We start from the raw sequence: 21,252 nt of genomic DNA on the forward strand, positions 1-21,252 counted from the left end.
TGGAGATGCAGGGGATTGAACCCTGAACCTCATACATGCAAAGCATGCACTCTACCACTGAGCTACATCCCCTTTTGTGACATGGCAGGATTGCTGTGGCTCGATAGCTCTATTGTAGAGAATAAGACCGACAGGCAAGACATGTTAATTAAAAGTTTCTGATTGGAGATGCTGGAGCTTGAACCCAGAACCTCATACATGCTAAGCACACGCTCTATCACTGAGCTACATCCCCAACTTGGGCTTTCCAGGGTAAACCTCCAACGGGTATGAGAGTCTTTGCAAAAAGAGAAGCAGAACCAGGAGCAGTAATCTCTAGCCTCTGTCAAGTGAGGGATTGCAGATTTAACAGCACACTTGCATAGTCTTCTGTGGTAGCGGTTAAGAACTGGCTCTCTGAACCGGTTGGCTCCAAAAGACATTAAACACTCGGTTAACAAGCTCCATCATGTCATGCAAGCCAATAGAAAGTCCAATCCGAAATTCATCTAACTCCGGTACCTTTGCTCAGTCAGCTGGGTGAAGTTTAAAAGGGGCTTGTGATTGAGTCTGACTAAGTACCTGGATATTTCAAGGGATTGTGACACTCTGGAGCTCATACAGGCACGGCATGCAGTACCTCTAAGCTGCCATCCCTATGTACATAGAGGAAATGTGCTGGTGTGGAAGCAGAATCAGAATCAGAATCACTTTATTTCGCCAGGTATGTTACTCATACGAGGAGTTTGCTTTGGTGATACACTCAGTGATACACACAACAGTCCACATAGTAGTACAAACAATACACATAATAGTACAGACAATTACACATGTATGACATGTAACATAGAACATATTTAACAGACTCGACAGCACACGAACTGTTAACCAGTATTTACCAACATTTGCCCAAGACAACAACTTTGGTTAAAAAGTGTTACAGCTCTGGGGAAAAAGCTGTTAGCGTGTCTTGATGTGTTTGTTTATATTGTCCTGAGTCTTCTGCCAGATGGAAGAGTTTGAAAAAGGTGATGTCCAGGATGAGAGGGATCTGCTGTAATTTTGCCGGCACGCTTCAGCACTCTGCTGTTGTAAATGTCCTGAAGCGTTGGCAGACTACATCCAATGATCCCCTCCGCTGTCCTGATTATACGCTGGAGTTTGGCTCGTTCATGTGATGTTGAGGAACCAAACCAGATGGTGATGGACGATGTAAGGATGGACTCTATTATTGCTGTGTAGAACTGGAAAGCACAGCATTAATGTGGTAAATAAGACCTGCAAGGGAAATTAGGAAAAGAGTTGTGTTTCTCAAATTAGCCTAGACGGATTGTGAACAAGAGCACACTGGTCATGTTTTAAAACAAGAGCATGCATGTTAAAGGCACGAACAGGGATTGAACTCGTGATCATTGGTTTATGAGACCGACGCCTTACCACTTGGCCATCGCACCACTCTAGTTAACTGGCAGAAAGTTGAAAAAACGTTCTTTTGCAAAAGTAACAACTGGAAGCTGAGCACATTCTTAAAGTTCAAGAGCAACAAGCAGAATGCCAGCTTGATAGTGACCGTTCTTAAAGCCATCGGCTTTAGAAGCACACTTGAAGCTTTTTTCTAGCAGAGTGAAACAACAAGCTACTGGAGATTAAACCCTGGGCTTCATACATGCAAAGCATGCGCTCTTCCACTGAGCAACATCCCTCAGAACAGGCACCAAAGCAACAGGTACAGGTCTCTTTGCAAAAACAAAAAGAGACCCATGACCAGGTATCTCTAGCCTCTAGCAGGCAGGGGATTGCAAATTTAAAGGCACACTTGCAGAGTAATCTGTGGTAGCTGTTAAGAATTGGCTCTGCAAGCCAGTTGGCTCCAAAACACATTAAACACTCAGTTAACAAGCTGCACCGTGTCAATAAAGCAAATGGAAAGGCTGGCCAAAAATGACCAAACCCCTGGCCCTTTTGCCCAATTAGTTAGGTAAAGATTAAAACTGATTTGTGAATGGGTCTGGAACAACTAACCGGATATTTGAACGGTTTAATCTAAGCTACAATCCCTGTGTAGCAGTAAGATGCTGCTGTGGAATTTCAGCTTTGATGTGTTAGGTAAGTTCTCTTGTGCTGTCCTATAGCCGTTGATCTTTTTATCCAGGTAAAGTTTACAAAAAAAAAACTTGTGATTTGGTCTTTAACGGCCAAGTGTATGTTTCAAGGAGCGTTTTGTCTGTGACTTTAAAAACAAAGCACAAATAAGACACACTCTGGGAATGAGCCGTGAGCTTTGGTTTCCGAGAGCGACGCCTTAGCCCATGGCCATGGCAGCACAGCAAAGAAAGGTCACACACTGAAAAATGTCCCTGTGCACGAGTAAGCACTGGAATGTGTACTTGAAAGTGCTAATTCCTAAAGCTATCGGGTGTGGAAGCAAACTTGAAGTTTGTTTCAAATGTGTGCAACAACAAGCTGGAGATGCAGGAGATTGAACCCTGGACCTCATACATGCAAAGCATGCGCTCTACCACTGAGCTACATCCCCTTTTGTGACACTGCAGGATTGCTGTGGCTCGATAGCTCTATTGTAGGGAATAAGACCGACAGGCAAGACATGTTAATTAAAAGCTTCTGAACGGAGATGCTGGGGCTTTAACCCAGGACCTCATACATGCGAAGCACACACTCTACCACTGAGCTACATCCCCTACTTGGGCTTTCCAGGGTAAACCTCCAACGGGTATGAGAGTCTTTGCAAAAAGAGAAGCAGAACCAGGAGCAGGAATCTCTAGCCTCTGTCAAGTGAGGGATTGCAGATTTAACAGCACACTTGCATAGTCTTCTGTGGTAGCGGTTAAGAACTGGCTCTCTGAACCGGTTGGCTCCAAAAGACATTAAACACTCGGTTAACAAGCTCCATCATGTCATGCAAGCCAATAGAAAGTCCAATCCAAAATTCATCTATCTCCTGTACCTTTGCTCATTCAGCTGGGTGAAGTTTAAAAGGGGCTTGTGATTGAGTCTGACTAAGTACCTGGATATTTCAAGGGATTGTGACACTCTGGAGCTCATACAGGCACGGCATGCAGTACCTCTAAGCTGCCATCCATATGTACTGTAGAGGAAATGTGCTGGTGTGGAAGCAGAATCAGAATCACTTTATTTCGCCAGGTATGTTACTCTGTAACCGTTGTCCCTCCAGTTACAGGTATGTTAAGTTGTAATACTAGCTCCTGCCACCAAGAGCAGTAATGAGCTAGCAAATGCTTAGTTAGAGTGGAGATGAGGAAGAACAGTCAGCCAGTGGAAGCATGCAAACAAACTTGGTTTGTCTCTCACATAAAGTCCTTTTTTGGGAAACACTGTGTTTTCAAGCTCAATGGAAGTACAATGGAAGTTTGATGCATATGTGTACTCTGGTCTCTTTGTGAATGAAAGGGGGTTGGGTATGTATTTATTAATCTTGGGGATTGGTCTACTGTTTGAAGGCCTAGTATCAGAGGGTGATTATGAACTGATTGTGTGCTTATTTTACATGTTTAGAAGGACTTCTTCCTTTTACTGCCTTCTTTCTGTGGGTCATGATTAATGCTCCGTGAGCTGGGTAAGAAGTCAGGTGTGTGATTACACTGTGGGAACCAACTGGGATAACTGCTGGGATTAAGGCTTGGGCATACCACCTGGAGTCCACCATCATCCAACTCCTTCATCTGCCACCTTCAGCTGATTTTCTTCCCCTCAACAACATGATGCTACGGACTGGTAACTCATGGCTCTGACAGATCGGTGAGGCGATCTGTTTTGTTGTTTTATAGAGACTCTTTGGAATGGAAAGAACTTTATGGACTCGTGTATGAATGTATGTGAGTTTGCATATGTGGTGAAGGCATATAATGTACATACTGTATAATACACCTTTTGCATAACAATCAATGTCTGAAGGTGTGTGTAACTTTATTAAGCACACAACTTGCTAGGAAACCCTTAATATTGATGTAGAGGTTGTTAGGTAACACTCCCAGACCGTTACAGATTGGCGCCCGAACAGGGACCTAGCTTAATTATTGATATATGGTTGTAATTGCTTAATTTCTAATTGTGCATTCAGTATGGCAGAAACACAGCCAAGTATAGTGGATGAGCCTGACCTACCACTAGATTTCACTGCTGGCCCGTTTGTAACCCGGCGAGAGCCGATCAGTGAGATAATCCACACGTTTAGCCTTCTGTATATAGATGAGGAGTCTAACCATGAGGATGAAGACGACGTGGGAGGAGTGGAAGAACTACCCCTACCACCACCACCTGAGGTAGTAGAAGATGTCTTCGAAAAAGTTAAGTCGGTTGAGACCCAAATGTCTGTTCTAGAGGAAAGGCTGGTGCTGAGACTAGAACAATGTGAGGTTTGGTGCAGAGAGTTGGAAGAACAACACAAGGCGGACACTGAAAAGTGGCAATACCTGATTGAAAGAGGATGCAGAAGGGTGAAAAATCTGCTGGAGCAAGAGGTTCAGGAACTTGGTCAAACCATGGTTGATTGCTTGAAGCGCCGTGATCGACAGCTCGAGGCAATGTTCCAGACTAATGCACTGCTCACATCCACCCCGCGTCCTAGCGGTAGACCTCAGGTAACCGACCAGACCCCTGGGCAACATTCAAAGGTGCTGCCACAACCTTTATGCATATGAGGCCACCTATAAAAGTTGAGTTTCCACATTTTGGAGGGGAGAGAGATGAGAAGGATCCTATTGCTTATCTGGAGCGGTGTGAGGAGTTTTTAGCTGTCCATCCATTGACGAACACAGAAGTACTAGCTACATTGACATCAGTGTTGGTTGGGACAGCTAAAGACTGGTGGCTGGCAGAAAGGGAAACTGTGAGCAATTGGGCTCAGTTCAAAGCAATGTTTTTACGTGCCTTTCTATCTGAAGATTATGAGGCAGAGGCAGAAAGAAGGATTCATGAAAGAAAACAAGGAGTACAAGAAAGCATAAGAGACTTTGCATATCAGTATCGAGCCCTGTGTCTTAGGTGGAGAAAAAGGATGACTGAGAAGGAGATAATGCAAGGTTTACTGAGAAACTGCAATCCTAGACTGGCTAGCCTATTACGAGGAACTGTAAAAACTGTAGAGGAACTAGTCAGAGTTGGAACTCTTATTGAACGTGATCTTTCTCAAGCAAGAGCCTATTGGTCACAAGTCAACAACGAAGGAGGAAAGAAAAAACAGCCTTCGAATAGAGCTCAAGACCAATATGCCGCTGTTCAAACCATGCAACCTGCATCCCTAATGCTGCCTCTCTCAGTGGGCTCGTGGAACTGCCCGGCCATGATTGACACGGGAAGCACTCACTCACTCATCAGGGAATATTGGTGGGGTAGATTGAAACGACCAGCAGAAGTTTGGCAACCCAGCAGAGGACGTACGTTCATGCTAGCCAATGGGAAAATACAGAGAGCGCTTGGAAGGGTGGATTGGCAGTGCTCTCTGCATGGGCAACAACTCCATCTACCATTGTACATCCTGTCTGATGCTGATCTGGCATTTCCGTTGATAATCGGACTGGACTTCCTATCAGAAAATGAGATTGTTATCAACTTTGGCAAATTGACCTACAACTTGGCGGGCTCACATGGGGACAGACAGGAGTTCACTTTCTCTGAAAACCTTTCCAATCCAGGAGAGTCTGCATACTTACATCTATGCATTGCACAGCCTGCCCTTTCCGTATCGCCAGAAACATTGTTGCATATTCAACGACTGGCATGGATGGCAGATGCATCTGAAGCGAACCAGAAACAACTGGAAGATTTGCTCTTTGATTGGCCAATGGTATGTACAGATGTGATGGGGCATACAGAAATCATACAACACCAGATCATCACCACGGATGACGTACCTATTCGAAAGAAAGCCTACAGAGTCCCCGTGGCAAGACGGCAGTTAATCAGTCAAACTATTGATGAAATGTTGGCAAAACAAATCATTAGGCCTTCCATTTCCCCATGGGCATCACCAGTGGTGTTGGTACCAAAGAAGGATGGTAGCATGCAGTTTTGTGTGGATTACCGTGCACTAAATGCCAAAACTCACCTTGATTCTTATCCAATGCCACAAATTCAGGAAATACTCGAGTCACTGCATGGGGCGTCTGTGTTTAGCACTGTTGACTTGAGAAGTGGATATTGGCAGGTGAGCATGGACCACTTAAGTGTACAGAAGACCGCATTTGTTACGCACAAAGGGACATTTGAGTTTCTGCGTTTGCCATTTGGACAAAAAAATTCTGCAGCTACCATTCAACGGCTGATGGAAAACATACTCAGGGACTTGAAAGGGAAGAACTGTTTTGTATATATTGATGATGTGGTGGTGTATTCACGAAGTGAGGAGCAACATCTTAAAGACCTCGAAGAGATGTTCCAGTGTCTAGGGCAAGCAGGATTGACACTCAACCTGAAAAAGTGCCATTTAATGCAAAGGTCGCTTACATTCCTGGGACATGTCATCTCTGGAAATGGTATCCGGACTGACCCTGACAAGGTAATAGCAGTCAGTGATTTCCCGGTTCCTAGGAGTGTAAAAGAGGTACAGCGGTTTCTCGGTCTTGCAGGATGGTACCATCGTTACATTCCGAATTTCTCCATGAGAGCTGCCCCACTGCATGCCCTGAAACGAAAAGACGTAAGGTGGAGCTGGACACAGGAGTGTCAAAAAGCATTCGAGGACATAAAGAAAGCCCTCCTGGGAGCACCAATACTTAGACCGCCAAACTTCCAACAACGATTCTGGGTGCAAGTGGATGCCAGTGAGACAGGCATTGGGGCGGTGTTGACTCAAGAGGAAGAGGGGGAGGAACACGTAATAGCCTATGGTTCTAGACTGTTTACTGGAGCAGAAAAGGCGTATGCCATATCAGAAAAAGAGTGCCTGGCAGTGGTATGGGCCATCGAAAAATGGAGAGCCTACCTAGAAGGAACACACTTTGAAGTAGTGACAGACCACGCAGCACTTACCTGGGTTTTTAACAACCCAAATCCTTCTTCTAGGCTAACCAGATGGGCACTCAGACTGCAGGAGTTTGATTTTAAGGTGGTCTATCGAAAAGGACAATGCAATGTGGTGCCGGATGCGTTGTCACACAGTCACACTCCTCAGCTAATGCAAAGTGTTGTTGCTATGTGTAAAACTGTCGCCAAAGCAGAGGGTTTACCAGTAGACTGGACCGACATAAACAGTGCACAACAGGCTGATGAAGAGGCGCAGGCAATAGTTAAAGACTTGCCTCCAGATCCAGATCCTGGAAGGATCCACTACACAATGAAGAATGGGTTCTTGTTCAGATGTGTGCCCAAGCATGACAGTGGAGGCTATACTCTTCAACTGTTTATACCCAGAGACCTCAGAGAAGTGTTCTTACAATTTGCGCATAACAACCCCCTTAGTGGTCATCTGGTTAGACTGAAGACCCTCCTACGCTTGTTAAATGTGGCATATTGGCCAGATATCCGCAAAGACATTTGGAGACACTGTAAAGAGTGTGTTACATGCCAGAAATACAAGCCACGGATAACAAAGCTACCTGGACAACTACAGTCCACACCTGTACTAGAGCCTGGTTACATGCTAGGGGTAGACATAATGGGCCCATTCCCAAAGAGCACTAAACAGAATGAGTACCTGTTGGTAGTCGTTGATTATTGCAGCAAATGGGTGGAAATATTTCCAATGAGGGTGGCGAAGTCGCCACAAATCTCTGCAATCCTTATAAGGGACATATTCACACGCTGGGGCACGCCTCTTTACTTGGTATCGGACCGGGGTGCACAGTTCACATCACATCTCCTAAATACAGTGTGTAAGCAATGGGGAGTCATACAGAAACTAACCACAGCATATCATCCGCAGACCAATATGACAGAGCGTGTTAACCGCACCCTTAAGACCATGATTGCCTCCTACGTTAAAGAACTCCACAGGGAATGGGACAGATGGATCTATGAATTTAGGTATGCCATCAACTCCGCTTGGCAGGAAAGTACAGGTTTCTCCCCATCAGAAGTTGCATTGGGCAGAAAGTTGAAAGGGCCATTAGAGAGGCTTATTCATCAGCCACTTACCCCTGAGCACGATGCATACACCACCATTGCCAGACAACAACAACTTATTGAGCAGGTTCGGTTTAACGTGGACAAGGCCCAGTGTAAGCAAGCTCACTATTACAATGCCAGGAGGAAGCCTACAAGTTTCCAGGTGGGCGAACTAGTGTGGGTCAGGTCCCATCCATTGTCCAAGGCAGGGACTGGGTTCAGCGCTAAGCTGGCACCAAAGTGGAAAGGCCCAGCCAAAATTCTTAAAAGACTGGGAGAGGTAAATTACAGTATGTTATACTGAGGCACCCAATATGGAAGATACTATTAACGTGGTTAATTTGAAAAAATGCTACAAACCGGCGGTCCTTTTCACTGAGGGAGGGGGTATGTAACCGTTGTCCCTCCAGTTACAGGTATGTTAAGTTGTAATACTAGCTCCTGCCACCAAGAGCAGTAATGAGCTAGCAAATGCTTAGTTAGAGTGGAAATGAGGAAGAACAGTCAGCCAGTGGAAGCATGCAAACAAACTTGGTTTGTCTCTCACATAAAGTCCTTTTTTGGGAAAACACTGTGTTTTCAAGCTCAATGTAAGTACAATGGAAGTTTGATGCATATGTGTACTCTGGTCTCTTTGTGAATGAAAGGGGGTTGGGTATGTATTTATTAATCTTGGGGATTGGTCTACTGTTTGAAGGCCTAGTATCAGAGGGTGATTATGAACTGATTGTGTGCTTATTTTACATGTTTAGAAGGACTTCTTCCTTTTACTGCCTTCTTTCTGTGGGTCATGATTAATGCTCCGTGAGCTGGGTAAAAAGTCAGGTGTGTGATTACACTGTGGGAACCAACTGGGATTACTGCTGGGATTAAGGCTTGGGCATACCACCTGGAGTCCACCATCATCCAACTCCTTCATCTGCCACCTTCAGTTGATTTTCTTCCCCTCAACAACATGATGCTACGGACTGGTAACTCATGGCTCTGACAGATCGGTGAGGCGATCTGTTTTGTTGTTTTATAGAGACTCTTTGGAATGGAAGGAACTTTATGGACTCGTGTATGAATGTATGTGAGTTTGCATATGTGGTGAAGGCATATAATGTACATACTGTATAATACACCTTTTGCATAACAATCAATGTCTGAAGGTGTGTGTAACTTTATTAAGCACACAACTTGCTAGGGAACCCTTAATATTGATGTAGAGGTTGTTAGGTGACACTCCCAGACCGTTACAACTCATACGAGGAATTTGCTTTGGTGATACACTCAATGATACACACAACAGTCCACATAGTAGTACAAACAATACACATAATAGTACAGACAATTACACATGTATGACATGTAACATAGAACATATTTAACAGACCCGACAGCACACGGACTGTATTTACCAACATTTGCCCAAGAGAACAACTTTGGTTAAAAAGTGTTACAGCTCTGGGGAAAAAGCTGTTAGCGTGTCTTGATGTGTTTGTTTTTATTGTCCTGAGTCTTCTGCCAGATGGAAGAGTTTGAAAAAGGTGATGTCCAGGATGAGAGGGGTCTGCTGTAATTTTGCCGGCACGCTTCAGCACTCTGCTGTTGTAAATGTCCTGAAGCGTTGGCAGACTACATCCAATGATCCTCTCCACTGTCCTGATTATACGCTGGAGTTTGGCTCGTTCATGTGATGTTGAGGAACCAAACCAGATGGTGATGGACGATGTAAGGATGGACTCTATTATTGCTGTGTAGAACTGGAAAGCACAGCATTAATGTGGTAAATAAGACCTGCAAGGGAAATTAGGAAAAGAGTTGTGTTTCTCAAATTAGCCTAGAGGGATTGTGAACTAGAGCATACTGGTCATGTTTTAAAACGAGAGCATGCATGTTAAAGGCACGAACGGGGATTGAACTAGTGATCTTTGGTTTACGAGACCGACGCCTTACCACTTGGCCATCGCACCACTCTAGTTAACTGGCAGAAAGTTGAAAAAACGTTTTTGTGCAAAAGTAACAACTGGAAGCTGAGCACATTCTTAAAGGTCAAGAGTAACAAGCAGAATGCCAGCTTGATAGTGACCGTTCTTAAAGCCATCAACTTTAGAAGCACACTTGAAGCTTTTTTCTAGCAGAGTGAAACAACAAGCTACTGGAGATTGAACCCTGGGCTTTATACATGCAAAGCATGCGCTCTTCCACTGAGCAACATCCCTCAGAACAGGCACCAAAGCAACAGGTACAGGTCTCTTTGCAAAAACAAAAAGAGACCCATGACCAGGAACTCTAGCCTCTAGCAGGCAGTGGATTGCAAATTTAAAGGCACACTTGCAGAGTAATCTGTGGTAGCTGTTAAGCTATCTGTGGTAGCTGCAAGCCAGTTGGCTCCAAAACACATTAAACACTCAGTTAACAAGCTGCACCGTGTCAATAAAGCAAATGGAAAGGCTGGCCAAAAATGACCAAACCCCTGGCCCTTTTGCCCAATTAGTTAGGTAAAGATTAAGACTGATTTGTGAATGGGTCTGGAACAACTACCCGGATATTTGAACGGTTTAATCTAAGCTACAATCCCTGTGTAGCAGTAAGATGCTGCTGTGGAATTACAGCTTTGATGTGTTAGGTAAGTTCTCTTGTGCTGTCCTATAGCCGTTGATCTTTTTAGCCAGGTAAAGTTTACAAAAAAAAAACTTGTGATTGGGTCTTTAACGGCCAAGTGTATGTTTCAAGGAGCGTTTTGTCTGTGACTTTAAAAACAAAGCACGAATAAGGCACACTCTGGGAATGAGCCGTGAGCTTTGGTTTCCGAGAGCGACACCTTAGCCCATGGCCATGGCAGCACAGCAAAGAAAGGTCACACACAGAAATATGTCCCTGTGCACGAGTAAGCACTGGAATGTGTCCTTGAAAGTGCTAATTCTTAAAGCTATCGGGTGTGGAAGCAAACTTGAAGTTTGTTTCAAGTGAGTGAAACAACAAGCTGGAGATGCAGGGGATTGAACCCTGGACCTCATACATGCAAAGCATGCACTCTACCACTGAGCTACATCCCCTTTTGTGACATGGTAGAATTGCTGTGGCTCGATAGCACTATTGTAGAGAATAAGCCCAGCAAGCAAGAAATGGTCCCTAATTAAAATCTTCTGAATGGAGATGCTGGGGCTTGAACCCAGGAGCTCATACATGCGAAGCACACGCTCTACCACTGAGCTACATCCCCGACTTGTGCTTCCCAGGGTAAACCTCCTACGGGTAAGAGAGTCTTTGCAAAAAGAGAAGCAGAACCAGGAGCAGGATTCTCTAGCCTCTGTCAAGTGAGGGATTGCAGATTTAACAGCACACTTGCATAGTCTTCTGTGGTAGCGGTTAAGAACTGGCTCTCTGAACCGGTTGGCTCCAAAAGACATTAAACACTCGGTTAACAAGCTCCATCATGTCATGTAAGCCAATAGAAAGGCCCATCCAAAATTCATCTAATTCCTGTACCTTTGCTCAGTCAGCTGGGTAAAGTTCAAAACAGGCTTGTGATTGAGTCTGACTAAGTACCTGGATATTTCAAGGGATTGTGACACTCTGGAGCTCATACAGGCACGGCATGCAGTACCTCTAAGCTGCCATTCCTATGTAGAGGAAATGTGCTGGTGTGGAAGCACAGCATTAATGTGGTAAATAAGACCTGCAAGGGAAATTAGGAAAAGAGTTGTGTTTCTCAAATTAGCCTAGAGGGAATGTGAACTAGAGCATGTTGGTCATGTTGTAAAACGAGAGCATGCATGTTAAAGGCACGAACGGGGATTGAAGTCGTGATCTTTGGTTTACGAGACCCACGCCTTATCACTTGGCCATCGCGCCTCTCTAGGTAGCTGGCAGAAAGTTGAAAAAACGTTCTTGTGCAAAAGTAACAACTGGAAGCTGAGCACATTCTTAAAGTCCAAGAGTAACAAGCAGAACGCCAGCTTGACAGTGACAGAAGCACACTTGAAGCTTTTTTCTAGCAGAGTGAAACAACAAGCTACTGAAGATGCAGGGGATTGAAGCCTGGGCCTCATACATGCAAAGCATGCACTCTACCACTGAGCTACATCCCCCAGAACTGGCACCAATGCAACAGGTACAGGACTCTTTGCAAAAACAAAAAGAGACCCATGACCAGGTATCTCTTGCCTCTAGCAGGCAGCGGATTGCAAATTTAAAGGCACACTTGCAGAGTAATCTGTGGTAGCTGTTAAGAATTGGCTCTGCAAGCCAGTTGGCTCCAAAACACATTAATCACTCAGTTAACAAGCTGCACCGTGTCAATAAAGCAAATGGAAAGGCTGGCCAAAAGTGACCAAACCCCTGGGACCTTTTGCCACAAAGAAAACACTTGTGATTGGGTGTTTAACGACCAAGTGTATGTTTCAAGGAACGTTTTGTCTGTGACTTTAAAAACAAAGCACGAATAAGACACACTCTGGGAATGAGCCGTGAGCTTTGGTTTCCGAGAGCGACGCCTTAGCCCATGGCCATGGCAGCACAGCAAAGAAAGGTCACACACTGAAAAATGTCCCTGTGCACGAGTAAGCACTGGAATGTGTGCTTGAAAGTGCTAATTCTTAAAGTTATCGGGTGTGGAAGCAAACTTGAAGCTTTTTTCTAGCAGAGTAAAACAACAAGCTACTGGAGATGCATACATGCATTCATACATGTATTATACATAGTTTATACACCTTACCCAAAATTTAACAATGTTAAAAAGCTTTTTTCCTTTTTTCTTTTTTAATTAAAATTAATATCATTTCATAAATACATTAAAAATTAGACTTAATTAAATTAAATTATATTTATTAAATAGATTTGGGTAATTTGAGTTGCACCTTTTCCCAATGTACTTCTACAAATGGGTTATTATTTACAATTAGTGCATGAAAAGTTTCTGGTTCGCCTGTCATGGTAAAATAGTCAAATAGATCCCTGAATGTTTTTTTCAGTTTATTTTCAAATACATCACATACTGATATGACATTGCCATTATGCTTTGCAATATTTTTTCTTGTTATTATTGCTTGTTTAGCCTCAGCTAAAATTATGTTTAACGCAAATATGTTTTTTGTTTTTCCATTAAAACCAAATAAAAACAGGGGTTGCCATTCAGTCTGTTCGTCAAGTCAAGTCAAGTCAACTTTATTTATATAGCGCTTTTTACAATAGACATTGTCTCAAAGCAACTTTACAAAATCCAGGACCAACAGATACAAAAACCCCTGTTGAGCAAGCCGAGGGCAACTGTGGCAAGGAAAAACTCCCTGAAAATTACAGGAAGAAACCTTGAGAGGAACCAGACTCAGCAGGGCCCATCCTTCATGGGTGGCCTGGAGGATACTTTAAATAAATACACGATTTACACAAATCATACAAACACAGAATTAAATGATCTAAAAGTCATAACTGGTAATAAATAGATAAATAAACAATTAAATAATAATAGAGTTGTTATCCACTCTAGTCTTCAATAAAGTCTGTAGTGATTTCTTGTCGTTGCAATTACTCCAGACCAGTCACATCTGACAGGAGCAGCATCGTTGTCCCGGCAGTCTCGACTTCAATCCTTAACCTCGGCGGGTAAACAGGTTTCCATCAGAATGCCCTCGGGGTAAAACAACAGAGAATGTAGTTAATAATGTACAATGCTAGTTGACAAACAGTTTTACAGAGAGTTTTAGACTCCGGCAGCCCTAATTATTACAGCATAACTAAAAGGGAGAGCAAGCAGGTAACAAGGTCATGAAGGCTTTCACAGGACATCAGCGCCCATCTCCCCACCGTCACCAAACCTGAGTGATCGGACAAGAGAGGCAGAACGACAGCAACCCAACATCCCTGATCACCACAAGTTTCTATGACCAAGAACCCCCAAGCTCTGCGCCTTTGTCTATACTAATCAAAAGCCTGAGAAAATAAATATGTTTTCAGTCTAGACTTAAACATTGAGACTGTGTCCGAATCCCGAATAGAGGCAGGAAGATTATTCCAGAGTTGTGGAGCTTTGTAGGAAAACGCTCTTCCACCAGCCGTGATCTTTTTAATTTTAGGAACTATAAGTAACCCTGCATCTTGTGAACGAAGTGGACGCGCTGGGCTGTAGTGATTAATAAGTTCACTCAGATACTGTGGAGCCAGACCATGTAGCGCTTTATAAGTTAGTAAAAGTATTTTGTAATCAATGCGAAATTTAACTGGCAGCCAGTGTAGAGATGATAGAACAGGAGTAATATGGTCAAATTTTTTAGTTCTAGTTAGCACTCGAGCTGCTGCATTTTGAACTAACTGGAGTTTGTTTAAGGATCTACCAGAGCATCCAGTTAGAAGAGCATTACAATAATCTAACCGAGAAGTTATAAACGCATGGATCAGTTTTTCGGCGTCATTAACAGATAGTATATTTCTTATTTTAGAAATGTTACGCAAATGATAGAAAGCAACTCTAGTAATATTATTAACGTGTGTATCAAATGAGAGATCTGAATCTATTGTGACACCTAAGTTTTTTACATCTGGGCTGGGAGTAACAGAGAACGTGTTTAAGTTTAGCACCAGGTTAGACAATTTGTCTCTTGCAGCTTTAGAGCCAACAAGTAAAACCTCTGTTTTATCTGAATTAAGTAAAAGAAAATTACACGACATCCAGTTTTTTATGTCGTTTACACAATCTTCTATCTTACTGATTGTGTCAGTATCATTTGGTTTGGCTGATATATACAGCTGTGTGTCATCTGCATAGCAGTGAAAGTTTATGCCATGTTTATGAATAATTTCACCTAGTGGAAGCATATAGAGTGTAAATAATAGCGGTCCCAGTACCGACCCCTGTGGAACACCATACTTTACTTTTGTAGTTTCCGAGCATTTATTATTTACATAAACGAATTGAGAGCGGTCAGTCAGATATGATTTAAACCAAGAGAGTGCGAGTCCTTTAACACCTACTGTATTTTCTAGCCTCTCCAGTAAAATGTTATGATCGACCGTATCAAACGCTGCACTAAGATCTAATAGAACAAGAAAAGAGACACATCCATTATCAGAAGACATTAACAACTCGTTAACTACTCTAATTAATGCGGTTTCGGTACTATGATTGGGTCTAAATCCTGATTGAAATTTTTCATGAATACAATTTTCATTCAAATAAGAACATAACTGTTTGGAAACGACTTTTTCTAATATCTTTGAGACAAAAGGAAGGTTTGAAATTGGCCTATAATTAGCTAGTACATGTGGATCAAGATTAGGTTTTTTAATCAGGGGTTTAATAACAGCACTTTTAAACAATTTAGGTACATATCCAAGGCTAAGGGATGCATTGATTAATGTAAGCAGGGGCTCTACAATAGCTGGGAGTAAATCTTTAAGTAAACGAGTTGGAACAGGATCGAGTATACACGATGATGACTTCGATGATTTAATCAACACAGTTAGTTCATTTTGGGAGATTGGATTAAAGGAATTTAGTTGGATTAACTCGTTACTATTATCACCACTGTTATCACCAATGCTGCTCGGAGTGAGTCCATACTTAACATTGGCAAGTGACACAATCTGACTCTGAAGTCGTATCTTTTCTATCTTGTCATTAAAGAATTTTAAAAAATCATCGCTGGTACAGTCAGGCGGTATATTAGATTCAGTTTCATTAACGTTTTTAGTTAATTTGGACACTGTCTCAAAAAGGAATCTGGGATTGTTTTTATTTTTCTCTATTAGGGATGAATAATATAAAGATTTAGCTTTTATAAGTGCATGTTTATACTCAGTTAGAGCATCTTTCCAAGCAATCTTATACACTTCTAGTGTAGTGTGACGCCACTTGCGTTCTAATTTTCGTGCTGCTTGTTTAAGTGCGCATGTGTGGTCATTGTACCAAGGAGCAAGTTTTTTCTCCCTAATCAGTTTAGTTTTGAGTGGGGCTACGTTATCTAAGGTTGTGCGCAGTACGGTCTCTAGGTTTTGAGTTGCCTGATCTAGTTCTTTAGGTTCTGATGCTGATATATTTGGTAATTCTGGTAGGCAGTTTATGAACGCTGCTGCAGTTGCAGATGTAATAGTGCGCTTACATTTAAAACGATTTGGTTGCTGTATATTATTGGACAGGGACACTTCATAAATTAGTAGAGAGTGATCAGAGATTAAGTCATTCTGTGGTATAATTTCCAGGTTGTCTATGTTTATACCATAAGTAAGTATTAAATCTAAGGTATGTTTACAGCGGTGAGTGGGTCCTGTTACATTTTGGGTGATGCCTAAGGATTCTAAAATAGAGTCAAACGCAATTTTGAGTGGATTACACTTATCCTCATAATGAATATTAAAGTCACCAACAATTAAAGCTTTCTTAGTTGATAAAACTAATTTAGAAAGAAAATCGGCAAATTCGTTAAGAAATTCTGAGTAAGGACCAGGGGGTCGATAAACAGTAACCAGCTTAAACATACTATTTTTATCAGATGAACATTTATTGGTTATGTCAGAGATAAGAACTTCAAACGAGTTTGTTATGGGAGATGATTTTACAGTAAGACCTATGTCTTTATCATAAATTGCGGCTATTCCTCCACCACGACCGCTAAGACGTGGCTTATGTTCATAACTGTAACCCGGAGGAGATGCTTCATTTAAACCTAGATACTCATCAGGTCTAGCCCAGGTCTCGGTTAAACACAGGGCACTAAGACAATTATCTGTAATTATTTCATTTACAATTACTGTTTTGCATGCAAGTGACCTGATGTTTAGAAGTCCTAACTTTAGTTTAACTTTACTAGGGTTTTCATGATGCTCATTTAGATTAATTTTAATTAAGTTATTATGACATACTTTTTGATTTTGTTTTGGCTTACACCTGCCACGGTAAACAGACACAGTCTCAATGGTTTGTGACCTAAGGATTCCAGGTGACGTCCGATGGCGACTCGCAGACAGTCGGTTAGGCCTGTTAGTCTGCTGCCTGGTCTTGGCTCTGGATAGTCATTTAACACTATCTGCCGCTACACTAACGCGGTGGTAAAGCCTGTCACCTATGCTGCAAGAAATGCGAGCAGCACCCTCCCACGTGGGGTGGACACCATCCCGCTTCAAAAGACCAGGCCTTCCCTCAAAGGTGGACCAGTTATCTACAAAATCAATGCAGTTTTCTGAGCACCATTTAGACATCCAGCGGTTCAGCGACAACAACCTGCTGTAGGTTTCGCCACTGGGTCGAATCGGTAAGGGGCCAGAGCACACTACTGCCTCAGACATCGACCTAGCTAACTCACACACCTCTTTAACATTACTCTTAGTAACCTCAGACTGCCGTAAACGAACATCATTAGTGCCGACGTGGATAACAATCTTCGAAAATCTACGATTAGCATTAGCCAGCACTTTTAGATTTGCTCTGATGTCAGGCGCCCTGGCCCCCGGAATACAGGTGACTATGGTTGCTGGTGTCTCTATGGGGGTTGCAATACGCACGTGTCGGAGCTGAGAATCTCCTATAACCAGAGCACTTACATTAACAGGCTTCTCAGCGGGTGGCTCACTGAGTGGGGAAAACCTGTTGGACACGTGCAACTGAGATGGTCGGTGCTTTTCCCTACGACTATGTCGCCGAGACGTCACCCAGTCGCCCCGCTGTGAGGGCTCTAATGCCGGAGTCTGGGGTTCTACACCTGAACTGCTGGCATTCGGGACTGCTACCGCTGAATCTAAGCCCTCACTAGTAGTAGTCTGTTCTAACGCCCGAATGCGCCCTTCTAACACTGAGATCTTCTCCGTCAGACTAACAACTAATCTACACTTATCACATGTAAAGTTATCACTAAACACGGAGAAGGAATAACTGAACATATTACACTCGGAACATGGATATAATGCTCCTGCTGGGGCCATAGTAGCAAAGAAATGTACTTAGCTTTACAAGATGAGTTGGAGATGATGTTAATGTTGGATTCACCGGCGCTTCTGCTGGTAGTCACAGAAGAACGGCTTTAATTCCGGATGAAACAGGCGATGATGAGCTGGAATACAAAAACCACCAACCAAACAACACAAACGCGCTTCGTTCGGACAAAAGCGACTGTAATTCTAAAGGAGAACGGTGTTATGCGCTGGTGTACTAAACAAATAAACGCGCTTCCTACGAACAGAAACGGTTATAACTCCCCACAAAACAAAGGTGTTTTAAGAGCTGAAATACAGAACACAACCAAACACAAACGCGCTTCGTGCGGACCGAAAACGGTTTTAATTCTGGATAATTATGATGTTTATGCGCTGAAGTACAAAAACAAACAAAACCGGCTTCGTTCGGATGCCGGTAGCAGAAGTTTCCTAGTTTCCAACACAGCACGAATTTACGTTAGTAAACACAAGCGCTTTTTTTTACGATAAACAAAATAAAACTAAATCAACAACACACGGAAGATTAACGTATAAATTATATGTTTAAAACATACGTATATAAAAAGTTATTTAGCTAAAGGCTACAAACAAACAACTAGGCTAGCGTACAAACAAATGCCGGTAGCAGAAGTTTCCTAGTTTCCAACACAGCACGAATTTACGTTAGTAAACACAAGCGCTTTTTTACGATAGACAAAATAAAACTAAATCAACAACACACGGAAGATTAACGTATAAATTATATGTTTAAAACATACGTATATAAAAAGTTATTTAGCTAAAGGCTACAAACAAACAACTAGGCTAGCGTCTCAGCGTGCGTACCACCGGAAGTGAGAGCCGAGAGTGTTCGTCTTGTTTCTTGTTTAAAAATGCTGTATTTATTTTCTTTATTTTTGTTAAAAAACATTTTAATTGTTCACAGTTAAAAAAACATGTGTTTTAGTACTTCATCTTCTTTAAAACATACTTTACATTTTGGGTCTTCTGCTAATCCTATTTTGCACATTCTCATTTCATTAAAAATACAGTTATGTCTTAAAAGAAAATCATAGTTTTTAATTTTTAAAATGTTGTCTAGTATTTTTTTTAATATTTTCTGCTTCTAGGTTTGGGAACAGCCTGCTCCAGTATTCTTTTGCTCTTGGTTCTACCCACGCTTTTTGTATTAAAACAGTGTATATTTTTTTTCAAGGTACAGCTTTCAATTGGAATTCTTTCATTTTTCATTTTTACTTTGATGTCCCAAATTAAGTTTTCACTTGTTTCTTTTTTTCCTATATGCTTTTCAATTTCGCTTATCCAATCCTCCGGTATTGCTTTTTTTAGTTTTTCGTAGTTATTTTGGATTTGGGTTTTGTTAACTGTGTTCTCGTTGGTTTCTAATGCATCGTTTATTGCTTGCGTGGGTAGAAATCTTGATCTAACTTCATATAAAACATCTTTTACTTAGCGCACCCCTGCTTGGAACTCTAAAAAATAGCTCTCTGCCCTCATTTAAAATCATTGGGTTAAAACACAGCGGCTGGTTTAAAAACTGGTTCCTTTCTTTTACCTTTATTTCTATAAAATCCATAAAATCTCTCCATGCTCTAAAACAGGGGTGGGCAATTACATTTTCCAAGGGGCCACATAAGAAACTGGGACTGTTGTGGAGGGCCGGACCAATAAGGTGAACTTTATTCTGCTCAATATTAATTTTATCTCTTTAATTACATTTTCAGCATTTAGCAGACGCCTTTATCCAAAGCGATTTACAATACAGTTACAGTATACAGTCTGAGCAATTGAGGGTTAAGGGCCTTGCTCAAGGGCCCAACAGCAGCAACCTGGCAGTGGTGGGGCTTGAACCAGTGACCTTCTAATTACTACCTTAAGCACTAGGCTACAACTGCCCACTCTTTATGAAAAGCAGCAAATTGTACAGTTCTAATAAGCTGTTAATGTTTAGATGTTACAATCAGAAAATTAGAAGTAGGCAGAGTAAAAACATCAACATTATTTTACTATTTAAACAAACAAATGCAAAAAAAAAAAAAAAAAAGGTTTTTAAACTTTACACTATTTTGTTTGGAGTATCTCATTTGTTTTTTAGTCCTTTGTTATTGTTGGATATTCTTTTTAAAATCACAAAGCCTGGTCCTGACTGCTTCAGTTCTAGATGTGTTAAACTTTATAAAAAAAAGTTTTTGTTGCTTTTACAGTTTAGTTAGTGAAGCTTCAGGTGTGACGCCCCGCATTGTCCATGTTGTTGTATTTCTCTGTTAAGTACCGTGATTTAGAGCCTAAATTGTGATGGTTAAACAGCTTTACATCTGACTTCAGTAAATAAATACTTCAGAAGTTCATGTCTTGTTAAAAACTCAACCGTCAATCCCACTCAGCTCTATTCGCATTACGGTGAAGCTGGATATACTCACGCACACACGTAAATCGAAACTTACGGATATTTAAAGACATAGCGGTCCCGTCAAAATCAATCCTGTTGTATTGCATGTTTGATGTACATTTATTTACATCTAATTTTTAATTGCCACGAACCTCATGCGGGCCAGTTGGGGATGTCCGTACAATGCCCAGGTCTGCTCTAAAAGCTTCTTTATAAAATTCTTTATGTATGTTTTGTGTCATTTGCTCATTCATTTTCATGCTTAAAACATTAAAATCCATCCCTCCTCCTCCACATTTGTTCATTGTCTCTCTAAAGCTATCCTTCCATGCCTGTTCATCTTGATTTAAAAATGTTCTTATCATTTAAATTCTTAGTGCTTTTATCCTTGTAAAAACATCTAAAAGTTTGAGTCCTCCTTTCTCTACTGGCCCTATTAAAGTGTCGTATGCAATTTTGGCTGGTTTCCCATCCCATAAAAAGTTTAAAACGATCGCTTTTATTCTTTTTAAAGCCCAATGAGGTATGCTAGTGACATTAAGAGCATACCAAGCTTTGGATAAAAACAGTGTGTTTAAAATCAGTACCTTCCCTTTTAAAAATACTTCTCTTTGTTTCCAAAAATGTTGTTTTCCATCTTTTTTTAAATCTCTTCCCAAATTTCATCCCTTGCTTTGATTTCATTTTCCCCCATTCTGATTCCCAAGATTTTAAGCTGTGTTACCTCTTTAAATTGTATTTCTTTAGGTTTTGAGTCCGTGTTCCCTATTTTCATGTAAACCGTTTTTTCTTTATTAACCCTGGCCCCTGTCCCTTTATCAGAATCAGCATCAGAATCACTTTATTTCGCCAGGTATGTTACACATACGAGGAATTTGCTTTGGTGATACACT

General features: G+C 41.8%; 6 non-coding genes across 6 annotated transcripts; all 6 read right to left on the reverse strand.

Moving 5' to 3' along the window:
• trnaa-ugc (transfer RNA alanine (anticodon UGC)) lies at positions 1 to 72 on the reverse strand. The gene has a single exon. It is a non-coding gene; the product is annotated as a tRNA-Ala (tRNA).
• Positions 73 to 2,443: 2,371 nt separating this feature from the next.
• On the reverse strand, positions 2,444 to 2,515 carry trnaa-ugc (transfer RNA alanine (anticodon UGC)). Its single transcript has one exon. It is a non-coding gene; the product is annotated as a tRNA-Ala (tRNA).
• A 91-nt stretch (positions 2,516 to 2,606) lies between these two features.
• On the reverse strand, positions 2,607 to 2,678 carry trnaa-cgc (transfer RNA alanine (anticodon CGC)). The gene has a single exon. It is a non-coding gene; the product is annotated as a tRNA-Ala (tRNA).
• An 8,352-nt stretch (positions 2,679 to 11,030) lies between these two features.
• trnaa-ugc (transfer RNA alanine (anticodon UGC)) lies at positions 11,031 to 11,102 on the reverse strand. The gene has a single exon. It is a non-coding gene; the product is annotated as a tRNA-Ala (tRNA).
• Positions 11,103 to 11,197: 95 nt separating this feature from the next.
• On the reverse strand, positions 11,198 to 11,269 carry trnaa-cgc (transfer RNA alanine (anticodon CGC)). Its single transcript has one exon. It is a non-coding gene; the product is annotated as a tRNA-Ala (tRNA).
• A 796-nt stretch (positions 11,270 to 12,065) lies between these two features.
• trnaa-ugc (transfer RNA alanine (anticodon UGC)) lies at positions 12,066 to 12,137 on the reverse strand. The gene has a single exon. It is a non-coding gene; the product is annotated as a tRNA-Ala (tRNA).
• Between the last annotated feature and the right edge of the window lie 9,115 nt (positions 12,138 to 21,252).

The sequence above is a fragment of the Trichomycterus rosablanca genome, chromosome 7 (assembly GCF_030014385.1).
Source record: "Trichomycterus rosablanca isolate fTriRos1 chromosome 7, fTriRos1.hap1, whole genome shotgun sequence".
NCBI lineage: Eukaryota > Metazoa > Chordata > Actinopteri > Siluriformes > Trichomycteridae > Trichomycterus > Trichomycterus rosablanca.